This window comes from Amblyomma americanum, chromosome 1 (assembly GCF_052857255.1).
Source record: "Amblyomma americanum isolate KBUSLIRL-KWMA chromosome 1, ASM5285725v1, whole genome shotgun sequence".
Classification (NCBI taxonomy): domain Eukaryota; kingdom Metazoa; phylum Arthropoda; class Arachnida; order Ixodida; family Ixodidae; genus Amblyomma; species Amblyomma americanum.
In genome coordinates, this window is record NC_135497.1 from 315,154,960 (window position 1) to 315,178,362 (window position 23,403).

Here is a 23,403-nt window from a genome sequence, read left to right on the forward strand (position 1 = left end):
AGGGCTCCAGAAATTTCGACCACCTGGGGTTCTTTAACTTGCACTCACATCGCACAGCACACGGGTCTCTAGAATTTCACTTCCATTGAAATTCAACCACCGCGGCCGGGATCGAACCCGCGTCTTTCCGGCCAGCAGCAGAGCGCCATAACCACTCGGCCACCGCGGCGGCGAGAAAATCATGGATCACTAGGGATATTTACAAGGGCATCAAATGAAATAAAAAAAGTTAAGCCTGTATCGCAAAACACATGAAGTTGAAACATTGCATGAATTTATGCGCTTCAGGAATAGGTTGAATTCAGATATAAAAAAAACTCAATTTGACGTTTTCTTCAAGATAAATTTGAAAAATTAGCGCAAAATAGGAGCAGAACGTGGAAGGTTTTCCGTGACATGACCAATGCCCGAGAAATCATTTACCATAAGAACTAGAAACTAATGAAAAAATATATTAACGCCAATCGGTATTGAGTCTGTTTAAAAATAATTTCATAAATGCCAGAGCTCCAATGACCGTGCCCGATAACCAACGAGAACGCAGCCCTTTTTGTTCTATGAAATATGCCGTAAGCGACAGTGCATCTCTTGCTGCTACACCGGAAGTCAAAGTTATTTCTCTTTTAAAATCCCTTCACATTTTCGCTGCTGGCGAAAATGATATTAAAGCCCTAACGATTGAGGCAGTTGCAGGTGATAACGCAGAGCCTCTAGCCCATATTTACAATCAGATACTCACCCTATGTTTTCCAACAAAGATAAAAAATTTCTTGCCCTACTTCAATACACAAAGGTGGTAAATACAATAATTTGAACTGCAGGCTAATTTCAGTCTTATCACTGTTCTCCGAAATTGCAGAGCGTGTCCTGTATAAAAGATTGCGTACTTTTTTATCGTCAAGGAAAGTTATTGTTGAGCAGCTGTGAGGATTTCAAAAACGCAAATAGACCGAAATGGCCTTCCTGCGCACTAAAGACAACATAATTCGCAACACTGAAGCTAAATTAGCTACAATTGAGATTTACTTAGATTTTCGGAAGGCATTCGATTCTATACAGCATCGTATCGTGTTCAGAAAGCTTGAAGCATATAATTTAAGAGGCGCAGCACAAAGTTTTATGCGTATTCTGATTCTGACCAAATATCAGCATTTAGGGCAGAATATCCGGGTTACGAGGACTGCACATTTTCTAGAGGGGCAAGAAGAAGAAGCATCATCTTAGCATACCGGTAGAGGCAGAACTGAAGGCGGCCTTTGGTGTCACACTTATGAAACAAGCAATAATTGCAGCAAATGCACCTTGAGAAATGGAGCTCACCATCCTACAGCTTTCCTGTGCTGTCTCTTAAAGATAATATCTGGGAACTACAATCTCGGAACAGAAGTGGTAGGGGAGGGGGGGGGGGGGCACGTTGGTGGTCTTTGGGTTGGGGGTGATCTTCAGCTGGTGGTGGCGGCGTGACAACAACGGTTGATGAAATATTAATTGCCTAAATTCTCTAGAAACGCGTGCGCTATACCGCCTCGTTTTTGTTAGTACGTCAGTTTAGCCCAAATGCAATTAACAGCACACAAATTATGTCTTTGAATAGTGATAAGATTTCGCATTACGGAGAAATAATTTATATTCATATCAATATGAGTACTTTCTGTAGTTATAATGTGGCTTCAAAGTGAACACACCTTTTGGCTTTTCCGTGACTGCTATATACTACTTTGGCATGAGTTGGTCGTCCAGGGTATCGGAATGTTATTATCGACTCCAAAATTGCATTATTAGGCAGGGAGGACACCGAACTTTAGGGAAGTACTAATTACGACCCCATTGGACGCTTTCTTTCAATTACTTTAGAGACTAAGATGACTGAAATTTTTTTTAGAAGATCCTACTCGCATCTATGGGCAAGAAACTATCAGGTAAAAGTCACTAAAGTCATTCGGCATTAATATTGTGCCAAGACGGAAAAATCTGGTTAGCTAATCAGGCGAATCGCCACTAGAGTTTCAGGGTCTGTTAACGAGATAAAGAGCATTCTGCTCGATCTCATTCTGACGCCAAGAGTGCTTCACGGTGCATTCCCCTTCAGATTGTCAAAACTGCTAGAGCAGAGGAGAATAGAGGAGCTGCGATAATAGAGGAGTTGAATTGCCTTATCAGGCTAACTCACATTAAAGGATTATGACAGACGAAACACAGGACGCTGAAACAGAGCCTCTAACAGTGCAGGGGTAGCAACTACTACATTTCGACTGCTAGAAGCACAATAAGATATATACAGTCATTCTTATGTATGAGTCCTCAAGGCTGCATCTCCAAATTGCGTACGCCAAAGCCCGCGATAAAAGAAAATGATGATCACCGCGATAGATGCAGAGGGGTATGTATGTGTTAGCAATGCGATTCCGATTGTGTGATCGAATTCTCTTGATGAACTAATTTCACTCGGAACTAATTTCTCTCGGCTACTGATCTGGAGTTCCCGGGTTCGAACCCGACCGCGGCGGCTGCGTTTTTATGGAGGCAAAACGCTAAGGCGGCCGTGTGCTCTGCGATGTCGGTGCAGGTTAAAGATCCCCAGGTGGTCGAAATTATTCCGGAGCCCTCCACTACGGCACCTCTTTCTTCCTTTCTTCTTTGACTCCCTCCTCTATCCCTTTCCTTACGGCGCGGTTGAGGTGTCCAACAATATATTGGACAGATACTGCGCCATTTCCTTTCCCCGAAAATATTTATTATCAAGGCGTGCTCTACATCCAGAGTGAGGCACTTCTTACGCCTTTCCTTATTTCGAAACCTCGTCCTCCAGAAGTCGACAGGCATACCGCTGAATTACACTTAACGCCGACAAAGACCTGCGTCAATTTCCTGACACCGTGGATGGCAGAAGCCTCTATCCTCTACACAACTGAAGAACACTGTTTCACTTTGACCGTCATCATTTACCAAATTTTTCGTACATTCGAACAAATAGTGCGATTGTACCAGTATTACCAAGTGGGTCCTGCAAGGTGGTCACGAAGAGGTAGCACACCGGTGGCTTGGCTCCAGCAGCAGTTTGGGTGGACCAACACTCATCAGTAGATAATATGACGAACCTAGGAAAAGGACCAGCACCAATGCATGCAACGCACACGAAGAAAGGACAAGACACAAGCGCTGACTAACAATTGAGTTTTATTGAATGAAGGCACGACTTAATAGGATGACGAACAGAGGTGAAAAGGAGGAGAGCGAACAATCGTGAAAGATAACAGCAAGCCCAAGCAAGCGACAAGACTTGAAAGACTCAAACGTTAGCTGATTCTAAAAAGTCTACCATCTGCTGCAAAGAGTGATAATGAGGGAGTGCTGATGCAAGTGTCGCCATATCTCTTAATATAGTAAGCTTCCAGGCAAACACACGCAGTCTTGTCGGCACTCTTACCTAGAATCCTAATCTCCCCCAAACGAGCCACGCATCCTCTGCACTTAAATACGTGCGCAACCAAATGTGCGTACTTATCTTTTAACTGACTTAAATTTCGGGCATATTCCCCCAATCGTTCGTTAATGCAACGGCCGGTTTCGCCTACATAAACCTATCCACACGTCATACTAGCTTTGGGTTCTCGGTAGATGTGCAACACCTGTTTTATTCGGTCCCTTAAGATCAGCTTGTGTTGGCTGTAAAGGAATGTATTGAAGCAAACGGCGACATGTCTTGCCAGAACTACCTGAGGTCTACTTTTATCGTCTTTGACAACCTGCCTTTTTTACAGCGCAAAAGAATTTGTATTGGGTCATGCGTGGCTCCAGTTTTGTGTGATATATTTTTAGGAAAAGGAGACCAACAGTAAGATAGGTATCTTAATGGGAGGGGGTGGCTTTAAAGGTTTTTAGATATGTTGACGATTTCTTAGTGCTTTTAAAAAGCAGACGACCTTCGCCTACCCCTCTACAGTAGGCGAAGTTTTAGACGCTTTTAACAAACATGAAGTCGGTCTAAAATTTTCCCATGAACTACCTGATGCAGCTGTTTTACCGTTTTTAGATTTGAAACTAACGTTCTCTGAAAGACACGTCTGCTGGGGCTATTACCCTCGTGCAGAAAAGGATTTTGCTGTCTTATGATTCGGCACACCTGAAGTGCGTCAAAACAGCCATTGTGTCGCACTGTATGGAATCCTGTCCCAAGAAATCGTGCCCGCATCAGATGCAAACGAGTTTTCAGTATCAGATTAGCCGACATTTGGCGGCGCATTTCCCCCTTTCGGTCTTGATTACTTTTACTGAAACCCTGCTTCAGAATTCGAAGAATGGAACAAGAAGAATAGATGATGACCATCGGAAGGCCGATAAGCCTGTGGTTTTGCCATACCTGCACAAGACTTCGCACAACATCAAGAAAGCGGCCAACAGGCATGGTGTGTACGTTGTAGTTTCGGCACCCAAAAAACTGGGAAAGTTATGCCCACGTATTTGCGGCAATAAAAGCTGTCGGCGACATCTTTGCCCGCGATGCAAGGCTGGCACAGAGCACGAAGGCTGTGGCAATAGTTGAATAAAAAGTCCCAGCCAGTCACTCATTGTAATCTTTTGTGCACCGAGTCCTATCATGTGGGCACAGGCTCGGACTGCAGCCGCCTGGAGGACCTAAGCCAATGTACGTATGCCAAGCGGTGAGCAGCTAATGACAAGCAATAAACACAAATGTGCGGTCTTTGTCAAAACTATACATCTCAAGGGGCCTGCTTCTGAGCCCTGCATTCGCGGCTCCTCATGCATACTCAGGGACCCTAACTTCACGAAGGGAGGGGGAACTTAAGTCCTCAACCATCCCAAACTGAGGGCAGGCACATGTTCTTAAGGACCCCACTACATGCCTTACAAGCAAACCCCTTGGGCTGTATAATTTTGACAAAGACTGTAGCTATATCACAGCCACATAAACTGACTCCAACTCAAAGGCAACCATGCAGGATTGCCGCGTTCCACTTGTGCAAGCGGGGCATGAGTGTTTGCGCATTGTTTGGCTCTTGATCTTCTCGTATTTGTTTTTCCTTATTTGGTTTTTGCACGAACTTTTTTATATTATTTACCTTACATGCATGTTTTCGACGCATGGCCCATTTTCATAATTCTGACACTGTTACCTTTTCCTATTATGAAAGCACTCATTTCGCAAAACACGCACTAAATACGGCCAATGCGCGTGAATTACTGGCAAAAATAATAATGTACTAATAATGTGTTTAGGTTTCTGCTTGCCCACAAGAAAATGAAAAGTGCTGCCGCAGAAGAGCTTCTTACTTGAGCAGCTTGACGGGGCGGCTGCCCCCGTGAACAGCAATGAACTGCTTTTGATATAAACAAGGCATGATGACCTGTACGTTACTCACATGACAGGCATTACAGGTATGCCCCATATATCAGCGAAGAAAGCCGACGATTCTTCCATTAGAAATAATATTCGCCGAAAGAAAAAAATGCTTTTTTAATAAACTCCTAAAAATACGCTGAACTTTCATGAACTCTAAACCTAAACTCCAACCAGTAATTAAATATTTCCAGTTTTAGAATGTTTGAAGGCAAATTAACCGGAACTGTGGCGTCGTCCGTCAGTGTAACAGGAGCTTCGTTTTATGGTTTGTTTAATCCTCAAAATTGATTACTTTAATTATTCCCCTTATAGCCTGTGCTGCATTTTTATTCCTCTGTTTATTTTGTTACTTTGCATCCGTTAATATATTGTGTTTGAAGACCTCCTGCTTCGGTTTGGACATATTTATCCACGTGAATAAGATTTTTCTTATTGCTTCCTTTCAGTAACTCTTTCAGAGCTTTTCGTTCAAGTTACATTTATTTCTGGGAATACATGATTAACCAGTAGGATGAGCACTTTTCAGTATGGTGAGCTTTAATATAAAAAAAGAGATGACTCGCAGTAATCGAACTTCGCCTGGGACTTCAAAATTATGTGAAAACCGCTGCGCGTTACTTACTATGTTCGACAGAGCACACGTAACCGCGCAGGCAAGAGTCGCTAAGGGTGCAAAAATCTTTCCGAACTTTGCAGAATGAACGCAGTTTTTAAAGAAAAATACGGGCCCGTCCGGGATTTGAACCCGGGACCTCTCGCACCCAAAGCGAGAATCATACCCCTAGACCAACGGGCCGCGCGATGAGTGTGTACAACTAACCTGTATATGAAGGCGTATTTCCGCAAGAAATCTTAATCCGGTATTCAGGCTTCTTTTTGTTCTTATTTATAGGCCGCAATTCATTTCATATCTACAGAGCCCTCTGCGGTTGCCCATTAATATTCAATAGGCTTAGCGTCAGTTGCAGCGCACTACACCATTCGTCATCTTTACACCCGGTGTGACAACGAACCGCGCTATTAATTCCCTTGCAAGCTGTTTAATTTCTAACCGTTATCTTTTCAACTACTATAATGAGGGCCTTGATTGATACTGGAACTTTGCTCCAGCAAAGGTGGAATAGAGAAGGTCACGTGATACGTGCGCCACGGAGTCGCATCTACACGTTACTGTTGCTGAGCGCGCTTGGGACACGCGCGCTTTTCGAATGGCGCATGAGATGGCCTAAATTTGTGGAGCCACAGCACCGTGGACGAGCGCGTCTTCGTAATTATAAATATCGATATGATATTATTAATGGCTTGTTACAAATCTCGAAATGCAGCCAGTCCGTTAGATGTAGTAGTTAAAATTTAAGTGCTTGAATTTTGTCAACATACGTTTATGACATTCAAATTTTTCGATCAAAACGGTTTGAGAGAAGCAGGCAATTCTAGACTAAGAAACTTGGCGTCATATTTTTTGAACACTTGACAGCAACCAACAAACGACTGCCCTGGCTCGCAAAACGAAACGCAAAGCGAAAGAAAATGGCTACCAGTACGCATGGACTTCAGAAGGGCGAGGCTTTGTGCGCAATTCCCCGGATGAAACTGCTGGTAGGACCTCAAAACTCGAAAAACTTGTCTATCGCTCAGTTCGTGCCAAGTGTGACATCCAAATTAAATAATGACCACTTATACGACTGAAGACCATAACAAACTGATTAATAGTGAAATGTGGTTGCGTAGGAAGCACGTTTCTGAATTTTATATGAACGCAAGAAGTCCCCGAAACAAACATGTGGATAATGGAACGTATTTATCCCTTTTCAAGTGTGCTTTCGATATTTTAGATTTCTTTCAGAAACCTGGTGTTCTGCTAGCACAGAAGTTCTTAGTTTTCGAGTTGATAGACACGTTTCTGTTTATCGCTCAGAAAGACGCGGTGGGGGCGTGTCCATTTATCTTCGGACGCGTCATCTGTTCCAATTTTTGGCATATTTCGCATGTTTGAGGAATCATTTTTAAACAACTGTGATTGTGTGTGGCAATGTACTCGTTCTGGAACTTTATCGTCCTCCCTATGGGATTCTTCATAATTGTCTTAGATTTGTTGAAAGAGTGCTGCTTTTTGCAAATGTTTTGCAAATATAGTTGTAGACAATTTTATTGTTGTCCTCTTTTCAGCTTAAAAACCAGAATGCCAACTTCTAGAAGTTATCCTTGTAATTGGTTGCGAAAATTTTTGCCCAAGCCAGTAGGGTTACAACTCGCTCAAACGCTGTGCTTTACAAACATTCTGAAGGAGGAAACTGCCTAGATGTGGCGTCCTGTGTTCTGATATTAACGGCCATCTACACATATTTGTAGCGCTTCCCATAGACGGCAATTTCCAAAGCATAAAAACAGTCGCGGTGTCTCAGTGGTTATGGTGCTCGGCTGCTGACCCGAAAGCCGCGGGTTCGATCCCGGCCGCGGCGGTGGCATTTCAATGGAAGCAAAATTCTAGAGGCCCGTGTACTGTGCACCGTCAGGGCACGATAAAGAACCCCAGGTGGTCGAAATTTCCGGAGCCCTTCACTATGCAGTCCTTCGTGGCCATAGTCGCTTTCGGACGTGAAACCCCGATAAACCATAAAACAAACCGTTTCTACCCAATGATCCAGAAGTAATGTGGAAGCCGCGCGTTGTTTTCTACAGAATACCAAGCCTATTGCGCAAGACTTGCACCCAATCACAAGAAAGGAACTCTGCTTTTTTGTTGCTGACATGTGTAACAGCTTAGCCGCTACAGCAGCTCAGAATAGAGGCCGATAGATAAAATGGCTCGCATGCGTTAATTATATATCACTCTCTCAGCGAAAATAAACAGCGGTCCCTTGCAGTTTTTGTATCAAAATAGCCATGCCGCATAGATATGCGTGGGTGAGCAGGACAGCAATATCAGTAGGGGCGCATATAGCGACGAGCCGTAAGATGCCGCTGGCTACCAGTTCTGCCACAGCTTCTATGGTCTGTCTACTTTCGCATAGCTGCGACGTGGGGCGACTCAGTCACCAAACGAAGTAGCCCAAAATACAGCCCTCTATTCGGCAGCAGTGGACAGCAACCTACTGTTGATGGTAACAAAAAGAGATGTAATCTGTAATTGAGGTCTGAGTGCTCAGGAATGCCGCATATATCACCGAAAAAAAAAACTGACAATCCTTCAGTAGGAAATAATATTCGCCGAAAGAAACCTATCTTTTTTATGTACAAAGACAAAAAACGTCCGCTGAATCCTCAAGAAACTGAACCCCAAAAGTCAAACCCGAATTCGAAAGAATAATATATTTTTGCGGCGTCTCAAGACAAGTAGCCAGATCTGGGGCCCTGTCAGTAACACTGGCAGGATTATTTTTATCGCTTTGCTTAATCGTCAAATTTGTTATTAGAATGATTGCACATTTAGCGTCTGCAGCATTTTTATCTGCTACTAGTGTTTGTAACGTGAATTTATGCTCTCTTGAGTTTGTTGACTTAGGTGGATCACTATCCCATTTTGGCCAACTGCCTGCGTCGCTTTACGCATCTTTACCTAGGTTAATGAACTTTTTTCTTTCAATGCTTCAGTTGGACAGCTCTTGCAGATTTATTCATTCGCGTTGAGTTCTCCTCTGCGAATGCGTGCTTTCTAAGCAAAGTTCGAAGTTGTCACTACGATAAACATTAATACCCAAATTAGATGCTGCGCAGTAACATGACTTTACCAGGGGCAGCAACAAATATGGGAAACCGCCCCGCGCTGGCTGCAATGATAGATCAAGTCCTCTGAATGCGTCGAGGCAAGCGTAGCTCTAGGGTGCTAAACGCCTTCAGTATTCCATTCATTGCACTCTTTGAAAAATTAAAGTTTTTTAAAAAAGCAACGTGCCCGTCCGGGATTTGAACCCGGGACCTCTCGCACCCAAAGCGAGAATCATACCTCTAGGCCAACTAGCCACGTTCTTAAAGGAATCATATTCTTAGCAGTAAGAAACAGACACAACACCAAGCTACACACACACAGGACACCCGCTAGACTTCAACTATCTTTACTGGACACTTGTACGACATAAATATGTATCAGTGAGCACACGCAGGTGCCTCGTCATCCGCATCAGGTCTGGCTACGCCCTCCCCTCTCCTGCAAGGCATACGGTTGCGCAGATAAACAATCTCTTTTTCTGCCAACGCCAGGGAGGGAGTGCTAACACACATGTCGCCCGCTTCTTGAATACGAAAGGCTTCGATAATTTCCCTTTCTTTTTTGTCGGCTCCCACATGCATCACAGACGTAGCGTCATATACTGGGATACAGCCTTTACAACTTCTGCAATGCTTCACCAATTCAGCTCCACCGGCCTGTGACGCAACATCCCTTCTATGCTCTCTAATCCTGTCGTTGACACACCTTCCGGTCTGGCCTATATATACCTTGCCACAGGCAAGTGGAATGGTGTACACCACTCCCGTTCGGCAGGTTACAAACTTCAATTGGTGCTTTTTGCTGCAACATGGCTTCTTCGTTTCTGTGACTGCTGAACATAATCTTACCAGCTTTTCAGGGGCTGTCAACAGAACACCAACACCACACTTCTGGGCAACGTTTTTGAGGCGGTGGGATAGACTGTGGACTGTGGACTGTGGCAAGGTATATATAGGCCAGACCGGAAGGTGTGTCAACGACAGGATTAGAGAGCATAGAAGGGATGTTGCGTCACAGGCCAGTGGAGCTGAATTGGTGAAGCATTGCAGAAGTTGTAAAGGCTGTATCCCAGTATATGACGCTACGTCTGTGATGCATGTGGGAGCCGACAAAAAAGAAAGGGAAATTATCGAAGCCTTTCGTATTCAAGAAGCGGGCGACATGTGTGTTAGCACTCCCTCCCTGGCGTTGGCAGAAAAAGAGATTGTTTATCTGCGCAACCGTATGCCTTGCAGGAGAGGGGAGGGCGTAGCCAGACCTGATGCGGATGACGAGGCACCTGCGTGTGCTCACTGATACATATTTATGTCGTACAAGTGTCCAGTAAAGATAGTTGAAGTCTAGCGGGTGTCCTGTGTGCGTGTAGCTTGGTGTTGTGTCTGTTTCTTACTGCTAAGAATATGATTCCTTTAAGAACGTGGCTAGTTGGCCTAGAGGTATGATTCTCGCTTTGGGTGCGAGAGGTCCCGGGTTCAAATCCCGGACGGGCACGTTGCTTTTTTAAAAAACTTTAATTTTTCAAAGAGTGCAATGAATGGAATACTGAAGGCGTTTAGCACCCTAGAGCTACGCTTGCCTCGACGCATTCAGAGGACTTGATCTATCATTGCAGCCAGCGCGGGGCGGTTTTCCATATTTTTTGCTGCCCCTGGTAAAGTCATGTTACTGCGCAGCATCTAATTTGGGTATTAATGTTTATCGTATTGACAACTTCGATCTTTGATTAGAAAGCATGCATTCGCAGAGGAGAACTCAACGCGAATGAATAAATCTGCAAGAGCTGTTCAACTGAAGCATTGAAAGAAAAAAGCTCATTAACCTAGGTAAAGATGCGTAAAGCGACGCAGGCAGTTGGCCAAAATGGGATAGGGATCCACCTAAGTCAACAAACTAAAGAGAGCATAAATTCACGTTACAAACACTAGTAGCAGATAAAAATGCTGCAGACGCTAAATGTGCAATCATTCTAATAACAAATTTGACGATTAGCGGGTGACCTTCTAGCGGGTGACCTTTGTGTGTGTAGCTTGGGGTTGTGTCTGTTTCTTACCGCTAAGAATATGATTCCTTTAAGCCGTTACCAACTAGCCCAACTTAATGTTTTAACGTAGCCACGTTCAGCAGTGATAGAAAAGCACGCACTTGCGTAAGATATGTAGAAATCCGGTTTTACGTTTCCTTTACCTTTTATTTCTGTCCCGCGAGTCCGCGCAGCTAGTTTTTTTGTTTTTTTTTAGAATTTCAGAACAGTTGCGTACATCACACAAGGAATTCGATATAGATGTGTTCAACGCAAGACGTAGAAAGAGGCTCGACAAGAAGGTTTTCCAAATGGCATGCACAAGGCGGAGAATACACCCTGCCTCACTGATTAGAACAAATGCCCGCCATGCGCCGAATACCCAATCTGTCCTGCTTGATTGATTCACGCGTGCCCCCAAGGTTTACCTAAGGCACGTTTATGACTGCTTTTGTGTTATGATGAAAGAAGCATTAAAAATTTCACTGTACATCTCCAAAGCTTCGAGCCAGCTATACAATTCACCGTGGAAGGAGAAATCGATAGCCGTCTTCAATTTTTGGATCTGCTTTTCACAAGAGAGTCCTCAAGATTAAATTACAGCTTTTACCGGAATCCCACACATACCGGCCCTTACCTAAGTTACAGGTTAGTTCACCCAGATTGCCAAAAACGTTCGGTTGTCTCATCGCGCCTCCGACGAAAGAAAGTATGTGTTTCAGGCGGGAAGACCAAGCGGCTGAATGGAAGCACACACGACGTGATTTGACGACCTGTGGTTACCCGGTGCACATCATTGACCCCATGCAGAGGAAACTTGAGAGCCCTAGGATGCAGCCAGCCGAAAGTGCCCAAAAGCGCAGGGCACTGCCATACGTCCAGGGCATCAGTGATGCACTTGCGTGTATATTACGCTTCTATGGTTTGCACACTGCTCATGTACCAGCTCAATAACTGAGGAGCCAACTTCTCAATGTCAAGGACGGGCTGATGAAACAAAAATTCCCAGGCGTTGTGCATAAGATTCTATGCGCCGACTGCCCATCACTATACATCGGCGAAACAGGAGATTATGCACGCAGATTACGTGAGCTTAAGAATGATGTGAAGAACCGGCACGCAGAACAAAATGCGCTTGCCGAACATTCATTATCTGCCAGCCACAATATCAACTGGGCAGAGGCATGCGTGGTCGCTAAATAGAAAGACAAGAAATCACGGCTTTATCTTGAGTCGCTGATTATTCAAACCACAGAGCATACTATCAGTCGCAATGACGGGAGTTTACCACCTATCTACGCCAGATTCCTGGGATTGTATGTACGCCTTATATTAGAGGCACCGCAGCAACGTTTTTACTGATTGTGAACAAGGCTCCCGTGTGGGGGCCGAAACGTCATTCCATCATTATTTTTGGTCGGTGCGACTTACTGATATCCTCTCCTGCTCGAAGCCTGAAGAACAGCTCAAGCAGAAGGAAAGTGCTCGCAAGACGGCAACGGCCACTGGAGCCCTGGACTGAAGATCTCACCTTCGCCTTCGCGACAAAAGTTTTGCACTCACTCACTCAGGAATGTCAACAGACGTGCTGAGTGCATGCCTCAAAACAACGGTCCGGCAATCGATGAAAAGAAGACATCATTCCTGCTCTTGGAGGCACATACAGACCGTCCACACAGAGGAAGGGCACACATTTTACACCATATAAAAATAGCGCAAGTAGAAAACTACGCATCTGAATAACTGCCATCCACAGCGCGAACCCTCCACCCTGTGCACCCTTCAGTATACAGTTGTTAGCTTATTTAGCATTCATTTGTTCCAAACTGGATACGCATGCGCTGTTTGGGACCACCCTCAAAGCAAAATTTTGAACAAGAAGCAGCACGAAACTGCGCAGCAAGATTCGTGCACTCTGTTCCTATCATGCAAGTGCCACCGAACTAAAACGTAATGCTGATCTTACAAACTTAGCTAATTGCCGTACTATGGAGACACTGCCTTTTCGTAACTTTTACTACAATACCGTGATCAGTTCGGTCAAAAGACCTGCCTATCGCATCTCCAGCCGCACGAACGACGAGACGGCCGTTTACCCTCCTCCTGCCAGGGCATCTGCGCATCTGTCGCGATTTTTTTTCGCCCTGGAAAGGGCTGGAATGACTTGCCCAACGCCGTCGTACCATCTTCCCTCAGATCATCCATCGAATCAACTATGTGCCAGGAAATACACTACCCCAAGTAGTACCCCTTTAATGGGGCATTTGAGGTAGTAGTGAATAATAATAATAATAATAATAATAATAATAATAATAATAATAATAATAATAATAATAATAATAATAATAATAATAATAATAATAATAATAATAATAATAATCAATCAATCAATCAATCAATCTTTATTTTTTCGGTGCCCAGGAACAACCCAAAGGTCTTGGTGCTGGTACACCATTCACACGCACAAAATGTACATTTATTTCACTACAAAGGAAGACACTCAGGGGAGGTAATGCAGCAGTCAAGGCGATAGAAAAAAAAGACACATAAACTAGGCGCGACAGCAAGCATGAAACAAAAAAAGCGAGAACAAGGAAACAGCGAGAACAGCGGTAAATGAAAACAGCTAGAACAGGCAACAGACATATAAATAACTAATAAAACAATAAACAAAGAGAATGAACACAATAACGACCGATAACAACTAAGTACAGCATATATCAAAATACAAACAAGAATAAAGCCAATACTAATACGAACGAATAAGAGATCTCTGAAATACAAGCTAGAAATACAATCATACACAATAAGAAATGTAATTAGTGAACGCGTTACAGACAATCAGGCGTGAGTACACAGTAATAAAGAAATAATATTAATGAAAACAAGTACACGTGATGTACAATTAAGGAGAGGAAAAAACAATATAATACCGGTGCAAACGCACAAGTGTAGTAAAGACAAAATGCATGAAAGGGGAAGTTATGTATGAGAAAAAGAGTGCTCAAAGTGGAACGTCACGGACATTCAATATAAAGGAAGGGAGAGAATTTTCGAATATATCAAGGTGAGGACAAAGAGAATTAAACAACTTTTGCATTCTGTCCAGAGGGGAGAGGGAGTGCAGGAGCGCAGAAACTTGGAATGGTCTGAATTCCCTTATGCTCTTTCGCGGTACACGCAAAAGGATACGCGCTAGGAGCTGAGGGCATAGAATGTGACCATGAAGAAGTTTATACAAGAAAATTATATCTGCCCTCACGCGACGGCAGCTAAGAGAAGGAAGCTGCAGTGAGTTACTCCGTCTGGGACGAGAGCTAGAAGTTTTGCAAGAAAACTGATGTTGAAATATGCGTAAAAACTTTAGCTGAACTCTGTCGATTTTTTCACAGTTCGACTGGCAAGTGCCGCTCCAAACAACAGACGCATATTCCAAAAGCGGCAAGCATATGGAGAGGTAGAGCTTTAAGAAAGGGAGTTGGGATCGAGACTCTCTCGAAAGCCTGCAGATGAAGCCGAGTGTACGCATAGCCCGTAGAGCAATGCGTTTTGTATGAGAGGAGAAGCTGAGGCTACGGTCGAAAAGTACGCCGAGGTCATTAATTTCATCAACCCTGGGCAGCGGCCTACCATTCACAGAATAAGAGTAGAGAAGACTGTGCGTTTTACGCGTAAATGAGACAACCTTGGTTTTAGATGAATTGAGAGTGAGCCCATTCTTCAAGCACCAATCAGAGAAGGCGGATATGTCCGATTGCAATGACAAGCAATCATGAAGAGTATGTATTGCCTTGAACATTTTTATATCGTCCGCATAAAGGAGAAACGAGGAGTTTTTGACCACGGAGGAAACGTCATTGATAAAAACAGAGAACAGAAGCGGGCCTAATACCGAGCCCTGAGGAACTCCGATGGTTGGAGTGTAAACAAATGAGGTCTGTCCATTTACACTGACAAAGCAGGACCGATCAAGAAGATAGTTGCGTAAGAGGGCTACAATTGAAACGTCGATCTCAAGCAGCAGAAGCTTTTGAAGAAGTAATGAGTGAGTAACAACGTCGAAAGCTTTGCTCAAATTACAGTACACAGCGTCTACCTGACTCCTCTGAAGGACTTCAGCTGATGTATACGTCACAAAAGTCACAAGGTTAGTTGTAGTAGAACGACCTTTTATGAAACCATGCTGATTATGTATGATTACATGTTTGAGGTGGAAGGAAAGTACTTTGTGCAAAGCTAATTCAAAAAGCTTAGAGGTTGCACAAAGAAGAGAAATGGGGCGGTAGTTCGAAACATCAGATTTGTTTCCTGATTTGAAGACAGGGAAAACACGCGCCGTTTTCCACACGCGGGGAAAGGCAGAATTTTTCAAACAGTTATTAAATATCGTGGTTAAAACAGGGACGAAGGTACTATTGAAGGCTTTTATTATGGCGGCTGGAATGCCATCAGGTCCAGGGGACAAAGATGGTTTCAAACACTTAAGACTCTCACTTACTAACTTCTCGTCAAGAAGAACGGAATTAGGTGCGCCAGCTGGAAGGCATACGGAATCGCAACGTGGAGATTTGTACACGGAGGAAAAGTGTTGAGCAAAGCCGTCAGCGACGTTCCGAATTTCATTCCCATGAGAGTCAACTAAGTGAATATGACTATCAGATTTATTCGTGCGTTTGCGAACGTATCTCCAGAATTCAGTAGGACGATTAGAGGCACTATTCTCTAAATATTCAAGATAGGACTCATGATCACGCTTGTACAGGCGTTTGCAAAGGGAACGCAAGCGGCGAAATTCATCTGCCCATGTATCCAGCCCAGGGCGTTTCGCTTTATGGTGGGCCCGCTCCTTAAGTTTCAGCGCTGTTCTAAGTTCTTTGGAAAACCAGAACGGAAACTTGCTACGAGTAGGAGTGCGCACAGGTATGTACTGGCGCATACCATTGAGAACTATTTCAGTGAAGCGACTGACTTGTTCGTCAACATCGCTGATTTCGTTTAAGACGGACCAGTCGACAGAAGAGAAAAAACCGAAGAGACCAACATAGTCGCCAAGTGCATAAGCGAAACGGGGGGAATTCCCCGCACGATTTGAATTAGCAGAAGGTGGGACAGAAACCGAAGCCGTTATTAGAATTGGAGGATGAAATTCGTCACAGCGAGTAAGTGAGATGTCAGATGTCGAGACACGAACATTTTCAAAATTAAATAAACAAATGTCAAGAACATTACCACAACAGTTTTCAATTAAATTGTGTTGCTGCAAGGTGTTAAAAGCTATGAAATCTAAAAGCCGGTTGCACTTACTAACTACATAATGATTGTTGTGTGAATATGTAAAGGTATTCCAGTTAATACCTGGAGTATTAAAATCCCCTAAAATGAGCAGTTTGTGCTTGCTATGAGAAGTGATAACATATTCAATAGAATGTAGTACATCATCGTAGGCAGGAGGAGGCAGATTAGGGGAAATATAGAAAGCTGCCAATAAGAGTTTTTGATGTCGAGTTAAAGTTAGCTCTAACCAGACAGATTCTTCGATGGTTTCCAGGTCGGAACGCCGAACGCACTGCACGGAACTGTCAATAGCAATGAGCACTCCTCCTCCCTTTTGTTTAGAAGCTGAATCAGGGCGGTCACTTCGAAAAACAGAATAGTTATTAGGAAAGAAGTCACCTGAGTTAACTTCGCTAGACAGCCAGGTCTCAGTAATTACAACAGCCGAATAACAAGAGGCTAAAACATTGGAAAAAAATACAGGTCCCTTAGTCCGAAGACCTCGGGCATTTTGGTAATATATATCCAAGTTAGGGTTGACTGCAATCAACCGTCAGCTCGGAAGGATGTAACATACCATCCAGGAGTTTTCCACGAAAAGCCTTGAAGATGCAGCCCGTAGGCCACATCGAAGGGTCAACAAGTTGATCGTAGAATTCCGCGCTGTCTGTGAGGTAGAAGGACGAGTAGGAGTCATATTTCGTATTCAACCGCCGGCAGGAAAGGGGGTGACGTTCACGGACTTCAGATGGTTCGTTAAATCAGCCGACGTTGTCTCGGGGCACAGCTTGGAGACGAAAATAGCCTTCGGGCGCTTCTGAGGTCTGGCGACGTTCAGACTGGATGAGCTCGACGAGCCAGTGATGGCTGGGCTACGGTGCTTCTTCTGCGCCTCAGGCGAATTAAGTGGGGGAACAGATACAGATGTCGGGCAGGTGGCCAAATCAACGGGTGCCATCCCACTGTGAAGGGCAGCAGAGTAGCTCTTGGATGGCTGGAGCATAGGGGAAGGACTGCTCGCGGACAGGGGCTCGACGAAAGGCGGATCACGCTGCGATGAAGCAGGGCGCCTCGCAAGCTCCTCGCGTAGGCTGCAAACATCAGCCCGCAGAGAGGCAACGACCTCGGCTTGGAGAGCGAGCGCCCGCGAGTTGTCACCACGAAGGCGCTCATTCTCCTCCCGCAGCTGGGCGACCTCGTCGCTCAGAAACGAGATTCCCTCAAGTGCGTCGAGGAGGAGAGCCCGAAGCGAGGCAAGCGCACCGTCAGGTTCGCCCGTCGGGGAGGAAGCGAGGGAACCGGTCGGGTCGGTCGGGTGATGGGGCTGGTGGGCCGTGGAAGAAAGGAATGCAGCCGCTGACTCGCCACCGTCGCTAGGCTTAGCACCGCCGCAAGACGACAAACACAGATTGCACATGAATGGTCGCGAGCCGGACTTCAAAAGCTGCAGCTCGTCGTCACTCCAAGTGACACACTTCGCGTGTACACGTTTGTTGCAGTCGGCACAACGAAAAAACTGCTGCTTACCAAAAAACGGACGGGAGCACAGCACACATGCGTCCTTACTGGGCGCCATGTTGAAATAATAATAATAATAATAATAATAATAATAATAATAATAATAATAATAATAATAATAATAATAATAATAATAATGTAAGACCTGCCTTCGGCTTTGGAATCTTCAGCGGCTGACGCTAAATGAACAAGACAACGAGAAGCGCCGAAGCTCGAGCGCCCAACACTCGGTCCCTCGTGCGTCACCATAATCAGCCTTACTGCAAACACTGCAGGGCAAAGGCCTCTCCCATGTCTCTCCAATTAACCCTGTCCTTTGCTGCATCCATCCTTTGCCTGCAAACTTCTTAATTTCATCCGATCACCTTACCTTCTGCCGCCCCCTGCTACGCTTATTTTCTTTTGGAATCCACTCCGTTACCCTTAAGGACCAGCGGTTATCTTGCCTTCGCATTACATGCCCTACCCAAGCCGATTTCTTCATCTTGATTTCGACTAGGATGTCTTTTCGACTAGGATGAACTTACGGCATGCGCGGGAAATCACATCGAATGCACTGTAAGAAAATCCACTATGCATGACCGTGCCAGAGATAAGGCAAACGCGACGAATTGAGCAGTGCCCCTACCCGCCTGAGATTGGAATTCTCAACACAGGTGCGGATTTTCGGCCTGTCAATAAGCGGTAATAGCGTTCCACTAGCGTACCAACCTTTCAGTCCGTGTGATTACATATTTTCTGGTATTTGTCGGCCAGTGAGTACTGGCGGGAGCAGAGTAGGCAAGAATGCGTGTTGCTTTCAGTGAACTGGCTTCTAACGCTCGCAGCACGAACAACCCTACGCAAGCGGGCGGAGGGAGCGATAAAATTTCAATTTTATCGCGCATATCCCCGCGAACAAACACTGCAATGATCAGACGTGGATTCATTTCGGTCACAGAGCTCTCTGTTCTCTCCCGAACATTCGGTTTGTGAACAGAGTACTCCGTCGTAAGCTCTGCATCTAAATTGTCACACTCACCATGTCCAAGCAGGCAGCGCAAGCGTTAATTAGAAACTGTGCTTCACAAAAAGCGAGATATTCGATTGATCTATGCGATCTTCAGTTTCAGCACATTTCGCTTTCGTTTTTTCCAACATGCAACACGGTGCAACGTTTGCCGTACAGGGAACCGGCGGCAAAAACTACACACGTGAACTGCTAGCATGGCACTCACCGATGCTGATCGTTCGCTCCGTCGAAGCATGGTCGCTTGCTGCCGCTGGTTGTTGCGGGCGCTAATGGCACAGCCCACCCGAGGATTAACACGAGGTGAACCCAACGCGCCATTTTTAGGCTCGGCAGGGATAAAACGGGTGGATGACACTGCTAGAAACCACACGCTTTTTCGTCTGCAGCGCATGGGCTGCAGATTATCAGCCCATGATACCGTCGGCGGTAGGCGGCGCTCGGGTAAAACTTGATACTTTTCTGTAAAGGGCTTCACCCTACAGTGGGAAGTAGCCGGGCTGATTTATCCAAGGCATTGGGGTTTAAGTACAGTGAAGGGAAAGTAGATTTTAAGCCGGTAGAAATAACCAAGCGAAGGTTATCTGATTGGTGGCTAAAATCAAGAAAAGAGTAAAATTTCATAAGTCATGGCTGGGTGGCTTGAGCCACCGAACGATTTAAAGGGTTCGGCCGTATCCATCCATCCATCCATCCATCCATCCATCCATCCATCCATCCATCCATCCATCCATCCATCCATCCATCCATCCATCCATCCATCCATCCATCCATCCATCCATCCATCCATCCATCCATCCATCCATCCATCCATCCATCCATCCATCCATCCATCCATCCATCCATCCATCCATCCATCCATCCATCCATCCATCCATCCATCCATCCATCCATCCATCCATCCATCCATCCATCCATCCATCCATCCATGGCGGCGCCAAGGTATCGAAACTAAAATCGTGTATAGGTAGTCTAAAGAAAAGCGCACAGTGAGGAAATTGAAGGTGTCAGCTACTTCCGTAAGGAATCCTAACCCCCCCCCCCCAATCAAGTGTGTACAGTCCCTGCGGATAGCGAGCGCAGCTACTAAAAAATGGTGGTTTGCCGATTTGAAAAAAAAAAAAACGTGCAACAAGCTGATGAAAGAATAAGTGAACAAGACATTATCCATCAGACTGTAGAGAAAGAAATAGGTTACCGCGACGCATGGGCTCCCATTGGGAGCGCCATACGAAGGTAGCAAATATTCTGTGCATCACCTGCAATTTTGTAATCGCACAGTGGAGATGAGAACCTGCAGCACATAGGCAAGTTTTGCAACTAAAAAAATGGCCACACAAGCACTCAACACGCAAGCACGCAAGCACTCAACCTGCTTATAAAGGCGCACTTTCGTAAGAACTCTGAATCAGATATTGAGGCTTGAATTTGTTTGCATCGCCAAGCATTTGTTCAATTCGTATCCACGAAGCCCTCTGCTGTTGCTGATTAATATTATATAGGATTCGCGTAAGTTCCAGCGCACTGCGCCGTTCTTCTCCGTTATACCGGGTGTGTCCGCGAAACCCCTCCCTAGTTTTTCAGCGAAGACTGTAATAGGTTAGCTAAAACCAAGCACAAGTTAGGGGGTACAATGTCAGCCATGTAATTCACCAGCATCCCACACGTAACCTGGTCTAGCCAGTGGTAGCAGTGGAGAGGGGCAAAGATTTTTTTCTCAATGCGCAATTCAAATGCACACGTACAAAGAGAGCCAGTTATGTGGCTTTCCTTTCCTTAAGAATAAGAAAATATTTACACCGCAAATCAGATTAGGCAGTCTTTTTCCCAGTATAACCTTATTCGCAGCTGACATCACGGTGCTAGCAGTCGTCTAGGCACGCCGCTTGATCTGAAGAAAGAAAAGACGCATAACTGGCTCACTTTTTCAGTGGACAGCTCAACTGCGCCGTGATGGAGTTAAAGGGTGAAAAAGTGTCGCCGAGTTTCACCGAGTAATTCTCCTGGCAAAAGTGGGGCCGTATTCGGAGCTATGCCGATCAGTTTGAGCTGTCTTCATTCTTTGGGCAAGAAAGCCCAGCCTCCTACTGCTGCAGTGCTGGTCTATTGTTTTTTTTAGCTGCCTCTGTTTTTTTCTTTTGACTGGCCATGTAAAGTGGTAAATCGTATCTCTTTCCCTACATAGTCATGAGTAGATAGCAGTCGGATGCCAGCGACAACTGCAGACTAATACATACCGCAATTGGAGTCTACTCAGAAAACATATCCTACAACTTATGAACACAGCTCTGTCGGTGTCTCAGGCTCTGTAGTCTTTTTGTTATGCTTCGCTGAGTCGTCGGCCCCTCAGGCGACAATATTGGTTCGATAGTAGTGTAGCACCCTCTCTTTGGCGGCGCCGACAACCCGGCTAGCGCGCGCCACCCTGCGAAGAGAATAAAGACGGCACCTGGTCGTGGCTCGTGCAGCCACGGCTGGCAGTTCTGTTCTGGTGTCGGCTCGTAGCAGTGGTCTCGTTTCCTTCGCTCCTGAGGCGTTAAGCCTACATTGGTGACTTAGGACGAGCAATGACCGATCCCGCAACATCCACGCAGCAGGATTCGTGTCTGCAGGACGTCTCGTCGCTGCAGGTTCGCTTTCGACCTTTCTGGCCCCAGAACCCGCAAGTTTGGTTCCACCAGGTTGAGGCGCAATTTTGCCTAGCCCGCATCACGTCGGAGACGACGCGCTACTACCATGTTGCCTCAAGCCTGCCTCCTGACGTTGCCGGTGAGCTCTCCGACGTTCTCTCCGCCCCCATGGGTGCTACACCATATCAGCACCTGAAAACCAAGGTGCTGGAGAGATTTATGCCGTCGGACCGAACCCGCCTCCAGCAGCTCCTTACCGGGGAAGACCTTGGCGACTGGAGCTCTGCCAGCTTCTGCGCCGCATGCAACACCAACTCGGGGAGCGCGACATCCCCAATTAACCACTCAGCGTTGCTTCGAGAGCTTTTCCTCCAACGCCTTCCCCAGCCCATCCGCCTCGTCCTTGCGGCGGCCGGGGACGTCACCCTCGACCGCCTGGTTGAGCTCGCAGATAACGTTTATGAGGCCACTTCCCCGTCCGTCACTGCTGTTTTGCCGCCAAGAGACCCAGCGATTTCGCGCCTTGAGCCCCGTCTCGAGGAGCTTGCCGCCTCAGTCGCCGCACTCCGGAGCCGACCTCTGGAGACCCGTCCGTCTCGTCTTGATCATCGCACTCTTTCACGCTCACGTCAAGCTCAGAGTCCCAGCCCTACATCTCTGTGCTGATACCACAGGCGTTTTCGCCACCGGGCCACGAAGTGTACACCGCCCTGTTCGTGGCTGGGAAACGCCCGCCGGGATCACTAACGGCGGCGTGTGGTTCCCCCAGTCATTCGAGCCGCCTGTTCATGGTCACTGACAAGTTCTCCGGCACCCGGTTTCTTATCGACACGGGCGCGGAAATCAGCGTGGTTCCACCGACTAAGGCAGATCGTTCCAAGCCATCAGGACTGTCGCTCCGTGCTGCCAACGCCTCGTCTATACCCACGTATGGGCTACGATCTCTCACCCTCGACTTCGGCCTACGCCGCACTTTTCGATGGGTCTTCGTCATCGCAGACGTGGTTCGCCCGATCATCATCTCAGACTTCCTCTCCTACTTCGACTTAGACGTCAGCGTGCGGCATCGTCGCCTTACCGACGGTCTGACTCATCTCTCCATCTCGGGAGTCTCGTCCGACCTTGCTCCCATGGGCATTCGCACGCTGATACCTTCCTCTCAGTTCGAAAAAGTGTTGGCGGATTTCCCGGAGCTCAATAAGCCATGCAACCTCACTCAGGCGCCTAAACATACTGTGACACACCACATCGTCACCCTGGGTCCACCCGCAGCTGCTCGACCGCGCCGCGTGTTTGGAGACCGTCTAGCTATCGCCAAACGTGAATTTGACCACATGCTGGAGCTCGGCATTATACGCCCGTCGTCCAGCGCGTGGGCGTCTCCGCTGCATTTAGTGACCAAGCGTGATCCCGGTGACTGGCGCCCCTGCGGCGACTATCGGGCGTTGAATGCCAACACTGTCCACGACAGCTATCCGCTGCCCCACATCCAGGACTTTACATCGCTCCTCGCCGGCTGCACCATTTTTAGCAAAGTTGACCTGGTTAAGGCGTATCACCAAATTCCCATTGAATCCACCGACATACCTAAGGCCGCCATCACGACGCCCTTTGGTTTGTTTGAGTACGTCCGGATGCCTTTTGGACTACGCAATTCGGCTCAAACCTTCCAGCGGTTCACGGCTGAGGTCACGCGGGACCTTCCGAGTGTATTCGCGTACCTTAACGATGTCCTCATCGCCAGCCCTACACCTCATGATCATAAGCAAGACCTACGTGCTTTGTTCACGCGTCTACAGCACTAAGGCCTGGTTGTGAATGCCTCCAAGTGTGTTTTCGGTGCTTCTGAGCTCGTGTTTTTGGGTCATAAGATATAATCAG

General features: G+C 46.2%; 1 long non-coding RNA gene and 1 other non-coding gene across 2 annotated transcripts in view; both read right to left on the reverse strand.

Moving 5' to 3' along the window:
• The window catches only part of LOC144098751 (uncharacterized), a 389,833-nt gene that overhangs the window by 184,028 nt on the left and 182,402 nt on the right, over positions 1–23,403 (reverse strand). The gene's annotated exons all lie outside the window — the stretch shown is intronic.
• On the reverse strand, positions 6,087–6,158 carry TRNAP-UGG (transfer RNA proline (anticodon UGG)). Its single transcript has one exon. It is a non-coding gene; the product is annotated as a tRNA-Pro (tRNA).